The sequence below is a fragment of the Amblyomma maculatum genome, chromosome 1 (assembly GCF_055883805.1).
Source record: "Amblyomma maculatum isolate TAMU_Amacu chromosome 1, ASM5588380v1, whole genome shotgun sequence".
NCBI classification, from domain to species: domain Eukaryota; kingdom Metazoa; phylum Arthropoda; class Arachnida; order Ixodida; family Ixodidae; genus Amblyomma; species Amblyomma maculatum.
Window position 1 is genome coordinate 374,931,603 of NC_139344.1, and position 12,453 is coordinate 374,944,055.

Sequence of the window (12,453 nt, forward strand, 5' to 3'; positions counted from 1 at the left end):
ATGAATAATTGCAGAAGTGTTGCAACATATGCCCACTGCTGCAGAGAATTTGCTTCCGGAAGCTCTGATGTCTATTTTAAAACCCACTACGTTTTAAAATTCCTTGAAGTCGTCCCAGAGACACCCTCTATATGTAAAGTCCGTTTTTTTGTTTAGTTTTGCAGGGACGTGTAGAAATGGGCTTTTACCGAGTAAACATCAAACAGAATGCAATTACTTAGCCCTATGATGTGCACCGTATGGAACCCGCAGCTCCCTGGTAAAATAAATACCGTGTCTAAGATCATAGCCTATTCTACGCAATGCCGTCTATGAAATGAAGGCGCAGGTAACAGCAAGTATAATTGGAACGGGTAACGATATGACACAGCTGACATATTAAAACTACTAACGTCATGATGTCATGACATGTATAATAAATAGATGGACTGCAGGCTAGCATATGTGAAAGGAAAAGTGAGTTTGGTACCTAAGGGGCATTACCTGCGTTATTCTGAACTCTGTATCGTGAAAATTAAAATTTAAGTTGCCTGTAATCAACCTTGCTAAAGCAGTGCCACTGTACTGTATTTCTGAAATCTTCCAGAGGTACGCGGATGTTGTGGTTATTTGCCGCTAGGTTGTGCCCCAAAGCGTCTAATACAACCGCCTAAGAGCATATATTCTTTATTATCCTTTAAAACTGTGCCTTAAGCACGTTACTATGCGGTTCATGCCTAACAGCACCCATTGGTTTCTAACAAGATTTTTAATCTTGCAGGGAACTGCATTATTGGATGGAACATATACATTTAAGGCCTAATAGCTAAACCGGTGACTTTACTCCATAGTAAGACTGGATGTTAGGATCGTGCGAAATGGACAGGCGCCAATTTTCAGATCGGGTTTATTCGCTCAAACCCTTGCATGTTATGAAGCATCCATCCATCGGCAGATAGACATATACGCAGAAGAAGGGAAGGCAGGGTTAACTAGAGAGACCTTCGGTGTAATACGCTGCAATGGAGAATAGGTAAAAGACGATTAAAGAGGGGAAGAGAAAAGGGATGATGAGTACAGTCACATTTTATCACTCAAGCTGTAAAGTAATAAAATAGTGCCTTGTAGGCCTTGAGTGCAGCCGACTGCTTTGTCCACTGACCAAGAAGCTCATTCACCGTTAAACAGCGAGGATCGAAGCGGCGCAGTGCAAAACGCAACTTATGTCTTCCACTCACAAAGCAGGGCATTCACAAAGAAGGAGCTCAACTGTCTCTTCACAGCCGTAATTCTGTCAGGGAGGGCTTTCAGCCATTTCAATCCGGGAAACATATCTATTTGTGAAAACAACATCGAGCCATAAACAGCACAACGACGTTACTTCTCGACGCGCTACCTTTTGGGGAAGCCGGAGGCGCAGTCCAGGGTCCAATGTCCTCAGGTGGTGGTTGCAAAAATCTCCCGTGTTCTACGCTAAACAATTATGAGCTCCTGCGCCAACGAACGAAGCGTACGCGCTGCGTCAACCCTCGATGTGGGGATACTGACTGGACTGGAACTCCGTCGTTGTGGGTTGTATGAGCAGCCTCGTGCACCTGCTGGTTTCGTTAATACTGCAGTATCCTGGAAACCACTAAAATAATATTGTGATCTTTCACTATTATCTTTCACTAGAAGCTTTTCACTGTAATAAGAGGGTATTAGTAATATGAAAGCCACTTTCGCTTGCTATAGAGATCTGCGTGGATGGAAGGCTCATTATTAGGACTTCCTCCTGATCCTCTCGCGATATACGGGCTGAGAGGCTCAGTGGATCGCTAGGAAGCCTGCTTTTTTGGTCTTCCGGACATCCCGCGCTAAGGAGTGGAGCAATGGAAAAAGCTACGGCAAAGCGGGGCGGTCATTGGCGAGGAGCAAAGGTTGACGGCTTCTGCCGAACTACTTGCAGAAGTGGTATTGGCGGCAGCTCCTTTCTCAATAGCAGCCACACTGTGAACACTTTTCCGTACACACTGATGAGCAGTTAGCGCTTTGCTTCTAACATTTTGCAGATTCGCGCATAAGTCTGTAAGCAAGCCAGGTTGGGATACTTACTGCCGAGCGGACAGCCGGAGACTAAAAACAGAGGCGGCATTGTATCTGCCATCCTTTTTTTACATTTATGGTGCCGAAACACAGGACGTTATCAGGAGGTACTCCATCGACATTTCATGGAGGTTAGTAGGAAGAACGGCATCGACCCTCCAGGAAGAGACTAGGAGCTCCACCAGCGAACCACACCGGTGGTGAAGAGAGAAAACGGTCTGTGTCATCAAGCTGCGAGTGAGAGTCTCTGTAGAGCGTACGAAAGAGAGCCGGACAAAAGTGTTAACAGTTCAGTTACCAGGCGCCCGTAAGAGGTCCCAAAGGAGGATTTGGAAAGAATGTTTTAAGCTCGTCTCCAGAATCAACCTGACAATCACGTTGCTCTATTCCTTCAGTACCAGGATGCCAAGGAAGGGAAGCCGAGAAGGGAGGAGCAGGCATGAAGTGTGAGAGATACTCTATGAACGCATTTCTGAATTGAAAGCAAAGAAAGTGTTTACATGAGCAGTCAGCGTCGTTAGTCACTAAATGAGAATACGTAACGTAAGTCGAATGGATGAACAATGCCGGACAGGAGCTAGGCCTAAGGAAGCAGCTCGTATACGAGCTGCCCGAGGTCGGAAGCTCGACGTGCACGCAGAAGTGTCGCCCTCGTTAAGCGTCCGTGCAAAGAGCGGCAGCCGGAAGGAACTCGTCTCAGGCGCCAAGACTCCGAAGTGCGACAGCGAGAAGCTGAATCCAATCGACAAGAAATTAAAGAGCCTCAAACTCTTGCCCAGCATACACCAGTCGGTCAGCAACGATGTTAAAACATATAAGTGCGTCGGCGAATGGAATTAGGTATGGTGGCTTGAAAGCCACCATAAATTAGGTCGGCCACTAGCGACGCCATTATTCCGAGGCTTTTGAAGTAAAAAACGATACCGGTCGGCCACTATGTCTACCAGGCTGCTTGGTCAGCAACAGCTTCGGCGTTCTGTGCCCAGCTGGACCGATTGTGGAACAATAAGATCTTGGGCATACAAAGGCTGACAATCTCCGTGTGCTTATACCCGTATTTCTAATCGTGAATCATGCTGTCTTTATAGCTAGGTCTTCTCATCCGCATTAGCCACGGGCGTGTGTAACCAGAATTATTTTGTTTTCAGAAAAATTCAGCAATTAAGCAGTTTTAGCCATGTGGCAAGTGCCACCTGTTTCTGCGCTGTAGTTGCCATCATCGACAACTATAAGTTGAATCCTCATTGCGATAAGAATAATATTTTTGATCCCAGAGCGCAAGCAGTGCAATGTACTGCAGCTAGTACACATTTCAAAGAAGTCCACCTCTAGTGAAAATATGAAACAAATACGTATTAAAAAATTGTGTTTAATTATGCACAGTTCTTGCTCTGCTTTACTTTTATAACCAATATATAACATCTTCTAACGAAAACTGATTAATACATTCCGAGCTTGTATCAGCATACCTTCCAGTTATTCGTTGCCGCTGTAATAGCGCGATGACATTTGCTGATCCTCCGATGAGTAGTGCTATATTCTTATATTTTCTGCACATAATCAATGCGCTATTTAAGTAATTTGCGCTATTCTGCTTCTACAATGTTAGTACACAGTACACATACCCTGTAGTTTGTCTACACATAAACTAATGCAGAAAGAAGGAAATGTTTTATATACACTTTTCCTTTCTTCATTTCTTTAAGCCTGTTTTCAACGGTAACGTCCCAAACTCTACTGCCCGGCGTCAGTGTGGCGGATACCCAATTTAGAATGGATTTAGAGAGACCATGCAGGCTCAAGCTAACCGACTAGCGCCTAACCTAACAATACATCACTTCGTTTTGTCTGCCATTTCTTTCCTTACAATATTTTTCTCTGCTCTAAACGTGCGATTAGATCTTCTGGAGTAACTGCAGTTGCTGCCTGTTCATTATTCTGCCGAGTTTTGTTCTCCCTCGCTGGTGGAATTAGGTCCCGCTTTTATGCCTATTTCATGTGTGCCGTGGTCTTTATCTAGCTGTTTTCTTTACTTCCATGCACTCTACTTCATGGAAACATCAGCAGCGACTTCTATTTACTGCTGCTTATTTCCCTTCAACATTACATGTAATAGAAGGAAGGAAGAAAGCGGAACTTCAAAGTTTTTATTCGCACCAGACTTAGCTTTCTCCTTTTGCGACCGATAGAGCTGAGGCGCCTAAGCCAGCGCACGTTTCTAATCATTTTATTCAGATCGCTAGAGTGCTACAGTAATATTTTTTTCTCTTCAACGCAACGGAATAGCTTGAGAAAAACAATGCATTATACAGAATCGGTGCACCATGCTGCTCTAACGAACATGTGTGTGAAAAGAGAGAGCAATCAGCACACCCAGACAGACGCAAAAAGAAACAGCTTCCGATTTACTTTGCTCGACAAAATGTGACTCAGGTGCGGTATCACGCCTGCTTGTTCGGTTCCGTTTAAGTTTACTTGGCTTGGTCAACCTTGTCTAAGTTTGTTATCTGTCTTTGGTTATGTTCTCTGGTTTGGTTTCCTGAAGTTCTCGTTTAATTCTTTTCGCTTGATATATATGATTAATGTATGGAATATAACAGCGCTATTGCATGCAACCTCAGACACAGCGCTTGTGCCTCGTCTAAATTTTGTCTCGTTTTGTAGCTGCATGTATTAGTGCCACAATATTCCATTCTCCAGAGAGCAGTTACTAGCACAGAATTAATTTCTAATGAATTATGTGCATAAATAGGCAGTATTATTTTTCTTTGAGGTTATAGCATTTACATTGTTCTGTAGTAAACTCGGCTGTAGTCGACGAGTACCGGTTAACGACAGTGTTTAGATATTTTATGTCCTAACCGCGATGTCTGCAGTACATAAACCATCGATGATTTGGCGTTTCCGTACTTTCATGTCATATATTCGTCAGAGTTTGAATATCGGGAAAAGTATTTTGGTCAGTGAAATAATTGGATGCACAAAACATCCTTGAAATCATCGATTTCACTGTAGAGGATAAATAAGCGTGTTTAAGGAGGGTATCATGCCAGCGGAAGCAATTAGGTTTAACGAAAAAACTTTGGCTCTAACTCTTTCATAAAGTGCGTCGACAGCTCTCAGTGAGTTCGGCTCAATACACGGGACATAGTGCTAGCAGTGATAGTTTTCTTTTGTGCCATAGAGCCGTCATATCACGAGTGAGGCAACCAGGTCTATTCCGAAATTCTAGTCGCGCCAGCGACAGGAAATGCTGCGCAACCAACCGGCGAGCCAGCCAGCCTGTACCTGCTGCACTAAAACTATGCAATCTGATGTTCGGACACTGTTCGCGGTATAAGCTGAATACCAGAACATGATATTGGTCGTGTATCTTTCGAGAGGGCACGGTTAGGTGAAAAAGTGTTCTTATAGACATGCAAAGTACCTCACGCGTAAGAGATGTAGGGAAACTATTCATCCCATGCGTTCTTCTCAGTCATTCCCACTCAGGTATGCTGCCAATCACCATTAAAGCTAGGTCGTATGTAGCCCATGGTGGAAAGAAGCTGTTCTCACCTGAGCACTGCAGAATATGCTGCCAGCTTTTGTGTTTGTCTGCACAGTGAGCCCTACGAGTGGAAATAGATGAAAGACGCCTCTCGAACATTGAGCAGCGCAGTGTGGCCGGCAGACGGGCGCCTGGAAGGTGGCGGAGAGCAGAAACGAGACGTTGGTTCCTGCAGAGCGCACCGCCTAGTGAATGGACGTGGTCCTAGCCAGGCAAGTCTGCTCATCAGAAGCGAGGGCGGACGAATGCAGCAGCCGCTGGCTTCTGGGAAACAGCCGCGACTCTGGCGCCTTCGGAAAAGACTGCGCAAAAAAAGAAGGAGGATCTGCTGAAGGCGTGCAGAGGAGGATCTGGAAGGAGATGGCGACTTCGAAGAGAGCTGATCGACACAAAAGACAGGGGATTCTGAACTTAGGTGCCGAGACGAGAGGACACATCTGATCGCGAAGAAGGGTTAGCAATTAATGTTTGCCTTCAATTACAACTTTCTACTTTGTGCGCTCTCCCAGAAGTTTGAAAGACATTGCGTGCTACCTCCACGCTCCGTACCACTAAACGACCTGATGACTGCTGTTCTTAGTTACTACAAAGCCAAGTCCAGCCTTTTTGCTACAACCGAGTCTGATGCAGGAATCATTCTCCCAGCATCTGTGGAAACAGCCCCTCAGCCGTCTGCCTTACCCTGCTTTTCACATAGGCGATGTGTTAGTGCTGCCATGGGCATCAAGGTTTAGTCAAACATGGATCACGAAAACGAGGAATATTCCCCAATAGACCACCAGAACTCTTCGCGCGCTCTGCCTCTGGAGAGTTGGCCAGATTAGCTTCACACCTTTCAGCTCTGGAAATTAAGTAAGAGTTCGCAAGTCAAGCACAGCTCATGCCTGCCTTCGGGGCTTGCAGCCACATCACCGCGTGGTTCTGCTCCTCTGCTTTCACGCACGTACTGAACAACCGTGTCGTACGCATGCATGGACCTCGCGCTGTGCGGACTTCATCGTTAAATTATATTATCAACTGTCTCGCCTAAGAAAGTTGTTCTTTCTGCACCAGCACCACGGAAACATCATGCAGAGCATCAATTCCGGGACGTGCAGCCGGGAAACTTTCAATCATCTTTGAGCTGCTCTTCAAAAAAAAACTTCAATGTGACATCTGCAACTGCATCTTTTGTCCATCAGTAATATATCAACACCCGCAATCTTCAACGCACTGCCGCTTCTATAGTGTGTCAAACTCAACGTCGAACCAAATGAATCACCTTGTTGTTCATTTTGTGCAACCCGTTTTTTTGGACCCAACGGTGTGCCATCTAGTCCAATCTGCCAACAAATGTTTCTTGGACGTAGCTGGTTTTTTCCTGCGCTTTCTTTGAGCCTGGACTTCTGGCTGCAGAGGCGTACTCCTCTTATACCACTTCGGCCAATAGACTTCAGCCTCGACAGAGAACAAGGGTCTGAAATATTTGTAGTTCCACTATCATCGACCTCAGCCTCGTCTTGGACGTTTTGTGCAGTAAACTCCACAGCACCTGGATATAGTACACGTTCTGCTCCTGCTTTGTGGGGAGGGAGGAATGTAGCGTTCATCGCGCTGCGCGGTGGATGGTATCAATCGGAGAAGAGGAAGTCGACGTTTGTGTCCGTGACGGGAACAAACGTGTCATAACATATCAGTCATAAATCCAAATCGGGAATGCTCCATCTTCGCTGCAGCTTCGACAAGATCATCACCAAGAGACAGTTTTCCGACTGCTAATGGGCGACCAAGGGTGGCCACTCCTCATTAACGTATATTATTAATGCCGTTACTTTCACTACATGAGCTCTAACGATATGTGTAACAAGGTTTCAATATCCCACATGAATTAAACCGTACTTTTAACGCAACAGCATTCAAGGCAAGGCCCCGAGCTTCAGAAAACCTGGCGTTGTGAGCGAAAAAACGCGGCCATCGCTTAGGAGGATAATAATTGATGACTGGCAAGGCCGGGCACATTTTGGTCACAGGGTTGCCTGAAGTAACGCGACCCTTTGACATGGTCGATTCAGTAGCAGCTTCCAACTCTGGGTTTCTCATTTCCGGTGGGAAGGTGAGCTCGGCACGCTTTTCAAGACCCTTGCATTCCGAGTCAGACGCTGTACCCCTAGGCTGTGCAGGGACATTCATGAGGCTTGGTTAAAGGATACCAACATTTGCCGGCTGTCTCTACACATAATACGGCAGCGTGCGACGTTATGTTAAAGAGACACAAATTAAGGGATTACTGATTAACCGAGTAGCTAAGTGCATTAATGCGGATTACGATCTAGAAAGGGAGTCTTGGACGACAGCCGTTAACGCCGTCGCATCGTAACACTAAAGGAGTAACTTAGTTATTTCTTTTCCACCCCCTGCAACAGAGAACCAGCTGCTCGAATGTGCCATCCTTAGAAAGCCCAGAACTTGCATGCGATAAGGCACGAGCACGAAGCCCAGATAAAAGACCACAATCGGCGATTACTAAAGAAAAAAATAAAGTGAAGTATGATCAAAGATAACACGGCACGCGTACGCCAGGCCAGCAGGCGAGATTATGCGAGACTTGGTCGAAGCCAGCTGCGGCGCAGCGCTGCAACGGTGGCACGGCTTCCGCGTTAGCATGTGTCTCGGATTACATTTTATTATAAATTCGTGACGTCATTCAAAACTAGCTTATTAATTGCGGCTGACGAGACCCTTTCCGACTCCAAACGAGAATTATGATGTCCGTAAAAAGCCTTTCTGGAGCCTCGTAAATTCTTGCTAGAGAGCCCAGCTACCCGCGCCTGGTAAGGTCGTGTTTGGGCTATGGGCTCGCATGAGCGTTGCCATCGAAGTAAGAAACAACTCCCGAAACACGCAGGCTGATTGTATTCAATGGGCTGTGTTGTCGGTGTCGCCCCTTTAATACGTGCACGCAGCTTCATTGGACGCCACATTCCCAAGTCCTCATCTGATGCTTATAAAGCGGTAAGTGCGATCTCAGTTTGGCCGTTCTGCAACTCGTATTGCTGGATTCCTAACTGTTGCAAGCCTACAACTTTATTTAGCACAGAAAATAGGTTGAAAGCCCATCAAAAGATGCCGTGCTGGCCATCGTTTACCCTGGATTATGTTCTGCGCCATTGCCAGTTCCAATCGGCCGAGGCGGCTGCTTTTCGATGAAGGAGTAAAGCCAGGCGCCCACATGCTGTGCGATGTCAGTGCACGTTAAAGAACCCCAGGTGGTAGAAATTTTCGGAGTCCTCTACTACGGCGTCTCTTATAACCTGAGTTACTTTGGGACGTTAAACATTATAATCAAACCAAACGAGTTCCAGTCGCGACGGTACATGTGTAACGAGAGGTAACACGCTCATACGTCGCAGAGGGGCGATCGTGTACTAATTGTGGCTGATATAGAAGCGAACGGCATTGTGAGAGGGAAGCGTAATTATCAGTGTGAGAATACTGCAGATGGTTAAATTGCAAGCATTGTTCTTCACGTAATCGCATGATACTAACTACTGTACTCATGATTTCAAGCATCACTGTTAAAAATATGATGAAAAATTATCAGACGATATTTCTTATTCTTCTAATCGTTTGAATCTTTCCTGGTAAAAACGAGAGAACAAAAAGCAGGCAGATTCACCATGAGTGAAACGATTTGCTGCCTTGTACTATAGTGGATGTGACGAGGTAATTTGAAAACGAAGCAATGGTGGAGAAACGCAAGAGTTTTGGTAAAGATGCTAAGAACCAGCCAGATCCGCAACATCGCAGCCGTCTTCATTGCTTGGGTGGAGAGCAGATGAACGAATGAATCGCATCGACGTGTTTTCGCGTTCTCAGCCTTCCATTTAGCCTTGCGCGCATCGGTCGAGGAGACACCAAGGTTCGTCGTGACTTCAATGTATTGAATATTAGGTCAAACTCAAAGTAAAAAGAAGGAAAAAATGAACACCGCAGTAAGGGGCCATATTTAATGTTGATCGTCTATCTGCGATATGTCGTTATCCCTTCGCATCGCAAGGCATGCGCCCCGTTGATAAGCCAAATCAGTAGGCACAATCAAAAAGGGCCCTCACAGTGTTGTCAATTAAAAACTCTTGTGTGTCGCACAAGTTCGCAATGCCTCGCTGCTTTTGAAGTTATCGCGTTATTCATTTCGAGATAAGCTGCGTCAAGAAGGGCGACCACAATGCAAGCGATGACATACAGATGCAATGCGCAGCTAACTTCTAGCGCCATCGAGAATGTTTATTATCAAAATTTTATTTAACTCCTGTTGCAGCAGTAATGACTGCCACATTTTTACGCACACTGTGGTTCGTAGACGCTTGGGAAAATAATAAATCGAAGGTGACTGAGAGGCTTAGGTCACCATTACCTTTGGTATCACTGCAGATAGCTTGTAAAACAGAGTATAGGCGCCTTGTTTCGTTTATTATTTATTTTATTTGAAAATACTGCAGGCCATTGCTTGGCCCAAGCAGGAGTGAATTCACATTGTTAGATAATGAAAAGAATAAAATTATACAATATTAGCAGGTATAAAGACGTTGTAATGCATCAGAAAAATTATGTGAGGATAAAACAGATGCTGGTAACGAATTCCAATCTTCCACTGTTCTAGGGAAAAAACTGAATTTAAAACTGCTAATTTTGGCAAAAATGGGAGTAAGTGAATGCTCATTAACACCGCGAGTCCTTCTTACTAGTGAGCGCTTAAGGCATTCTGGAAGCTTGAGTTTATTTTTTCCTGTTAAACTGTTAAAGAGGAATGTCAATCGGGTAATCTTTCTGCGGGTTTCCAGTGCATGAATGTTATGTAAATTCATTAACTGTGTAGGGGAGTCCTCCCTTCTATATTTTCCGAATTTAAACCTAACAGCTTTCCTGATGACTTTTTCAAGAAGCATTGAATCTTTTTTCGTGTATGGGTCCCAAACTACTGAAGCGTATTCAAGTGAGGACCGTATGCAAGTTTCATAAGCTAGTTTTTTTATAAGTGCCGGGGCAGTTTTTAGCTTTCTTCGTAAAACCCAAAGCTTTCGTAATGCAGCTGTAGAAATATTAGTAATATGACCATTTTAACCTATTGGCAAGAGTTACACCTAAATATTTATATTTTTCAACTTCCAAAATCGTACTGCCGTGAAGAAAGTAAGGAATCAAAATGGGAGATTTTTGTTTTGTTTTGTTATTCGTAAGAGAACAGTTTTTTCAGTATTAAGTTCCATAGCCCATTTAAGACACCACTCATCAATGGCGAAAATTGCTTTTTGTACAGAGCTGTGGTCATTTCCGGATGAAATTTGTTTAAACACAATGCAGTCGTCTTCGAATAACTTTACAGATACATCGGTAGGTACAACACTAATTAAATCATTTACATATATTAAGAACAACAATGGCCCAAGCACACTTTCCTGCGGTACTCCTGATTGAACACTGAGGACGCTAGAAGGGGTCTTATTAATTTCTACATATTGACGTCTGTCTTGAAGATAGGCTTCAATCCATCGGATGATAAAAAAAGGCACACCCATACATTCCATCTTATACAGAAGTTTTCCATGTGGCACCTTATCGAACGCCTTGCTGAAGTCAAAGAAAACCACATCTGTTTGCCCGGACATATCAAGCACACGCGCAAATTCGTGCACAGATAGAACAGTCTGGGTAACTGTGGATAACCCCTGCCTAAACCCGTGCTGATTATCAGACAAGAGATTATGATCACTCAGGAACTTTCGCAGGTAGCCGGCAATAATATGCTCCAACATTTTACACCAACTGCTTGTTATGGAAACAGGTCTATAATATGAAACTGACAGTCGATCACCTTTTTTATATACAGGAACCACACGAGCTATTTTCCAATCTGCAGGAATTTCTCCATTTGCTAATGACAGTTTAAAGATGTCTGTGAGAAAACCTGTTATTTGTTTAGCATATCGCCTCAAAAATACATTCGGAAGACCATCGGGTCCAGCGGTTTTTTTAGTGTCCAGTTTCAAGAGCATGTCCAGGACACCCTCACGAGTTATTTCAATGCCATTCTCTGGTGAAGCCGTTGCTTTTGTTTCGTATTCATCTAATTCTGAAAACACGCCATAAAAAAACTGGTTAAAATTCTCAGCTATTTCCGCAGCATCCGTAATAATCGTGTCGCTTACTTTTAATTTGTTAAGTTCATCTTTGGGTTTACTCAAGTGCCGCCAAAATTTCTGTGGATCGGTCTTTAGAAACTCTGCTAAAGTGTGCGAAAAATACTTAGTCTTGGCGCTACTCACTTTTGATAATAGGTCTTGTTTGATTTCGTTAAACACTGGCGTTGAAGCCCCGTGCTTCTTACATCTCTTCAGTCGGCGTTTAATGTGTACAATTTCACGAGTAATCCACGGATGTTTCCGCTTTTTAAATATTTTTCTGTCCGGAACGAAGTTTTGAATACAATGCCTAAGCACATTAGCGAACCATTGCCAGGAGCTTTCAACATCATCACTGATAATCCCAAGGTTTTCATCAATATAATCAATAATGGCAACATCGTCAGCTCTGCTGTATTCCTTAACTGTAGCGACATTCAACACACGTGTTTTTCCGTTTTCAACCTTCCAGGAAAAAAAAAATTAACTTATGGTCAGATATGCCGGGTTCAGTTGTAACAGTTCCTTCTCTAAACAATTCACTAATGAACAGAAGGTCAAGAACTGATCTTTCGCGGGTACATTCAGTCACTATTTGATCAAGACCAAGAGCAATCATAATGTCATGTATAATATCACTCGTATGAGATAATCCAAAAGAAAGCTTGCTCCAATTTAATA

At 44.1% G+C, this 12,453-nt stretch overlaps 1 protein-coding gene across 10 annotated transcripts in view; it reads left to right on the forward strand.

The window, feature by feature from the left end:
* The window catches only part of LOC146208277 (uncharacterized), a 419,325-nt gene that overhangs the window by 375,760 nt on the left and 31,112 nt on the right, over positions 1-12,453 (forward strand). Inside the window, exons 1-2 of one of the 10 annotated variants that reach the window (XR_014704689.1) lie at positions 8,213-8,424; positions 8,499-8,605. The exons of 8 other annotated variants lie outside the window; for them this stretch is intronic. The gene's annotated coding sequence lies outside the window, so the exon portion shown is untranslated. Of the gene's footprint in view, positions 1-8,212; positions 8,606-12,453 lie in introns of those variants that run through there. One more of the 10 variants, XR_014704688.1, reaches the window with a different exon arrangement.